Here is a 1,812-nt window from a genome sequence, read left to right as displayed (position 1 = left end):
AACAACAAGAACAACAAGATCAACAATAACAACAAGAACAACAAGAACATCAAGAACTACAACAATAACAAGGACAGCAACAACAACTACAACAAGAACAGCAAGAACAACAACAACAACAACAAGAACAACAACAAGAACAACAAGAACAACAAGATCAACAAAAACAACATCTACAACAATAACAGCAAGAACAACAACAACAACAACAACAACAAGAACAACAAGAACAGAAAGAACAACAAGGACAACAAGAACAAGAACAGCAAGAGCAACAACAACAAGAACCGCATGAACAACAACAACAAGAACAACAAGAACAACAACAAGAACAACAAGAGCAACAAGAACAACAAGAGCAACAAGAACAACAAGAACAACAAGATCAATAAGAACAACAAGCACAACAAGAACAACAAGGACAACAACAACAAGAACAACAAGGACAACAACAACAAGGACAACTAGAACAACAACAAGAAGAACAACAAGAACAACATGAACAGCAAAAACAACAAGAACAACAAGAACAACAAGAACAACAAGAACAACAAGAACAACAAGAACAACAAGAACAACAAGAACAACAAGAACAACAAGAACAACCGGAACAAAAAGAACAACAAGAACAACCGGAACAACAAGAACAACAAGAACAACCAGAACAACAACAACAAGAACAACTAGAACAACAACAAGAACAACAACAACAACAACAACAAGAACAACAACAACAACAAGAACAACAAGAACAACAACAACAACAACAACAACAACAAGAACAACAAGAACAACAAGAACAACAAGAACAACGAGAACAACGAGTACAACGAGAACAACGAGAACAACGAGAACAACAAGAACAACCAGAACAGCATGAACCACCAGAACAGCAAGAACAACAAGAGCAACAAGAGCAATAATAACAACAAGAACAACAAGAACAACAAGAACAACAAGAACAACAAGAACAACAAGAACAACATCTACAACAAGAACAGCAAGAACAACAACAACAACAACAAGAACAACAAGAACAGAAAGAACAACAAGGACAACAAGAACAAGAACAGCAAGAGCAACAACAACAAGAACCGCATGAACAACAAAAACAAGAACAACAAGAACAACAACAAGAACAACAAGAGCAACAAGAACAACAAGAGCAACAAGAACAACAAGAACAACAAGAAAAACAAGAACAAGAACAACAATATCAACCAGAACAACAACAACATGAACAACAAGAACAACAACAGCAACAACAACAACAAGGACAACAAGAACAACAAGAGCAAAAAGAACAACAAGAACAACGAGAACAACGAGAACAACGGGAACAACGAGAACAACAACAAGAACAACAACAACAACAACAACAACAACTAGAACAACAAGAACAACAAGAACACCAAGAACACCAAGAACAAAAAGAACAACAAGAACAACAAGAACTACAAGAACATCAAGAACAACAACAACATGAACAACAAGAACATCAACAACCAGAACAACAACAACAACAACAACAAGAACAAAAAGAACAACAACAACATGAACAACAAGAACATCAACAACCAGAACAACAAGATCAACAACAGCAACAAGAGCAACAAGAGCAACAATAACAACAAGAACAACACGAACAACAAGAACAACAAGAACAACAAGAACAACAAGAACAACAAGAACAACAAGAACAACGAGAACAACGAGAACAACGAGAACAACGAGAACAACGAGAACTACGAGATCAACAAGAACAACCAGAACAGCAAGAAAAACAACGAGAACAACAAGAACAACAAGAAC

Source organism: Megalopta genalis, unplaced genomic scaffold (genome assembly GCF_051020955.1).
Source record: "Megalopta genalis isolate 19385.01 unplaced genomic scaffold, iyMegGena1_principal scaffold0035, whole genome shotgun sequence".
Taxonomy (NCBI): Eukaryota; Metazoa; Arthropoda; class Insecta; order Hymenoptera; family Halictidae; genus Megalopta; species Megalopta genalis.
The sequence above is the reverse complement of the archived record's forward strand: the minus strand, read 5'-3'. Positions refer to the sequence as shown.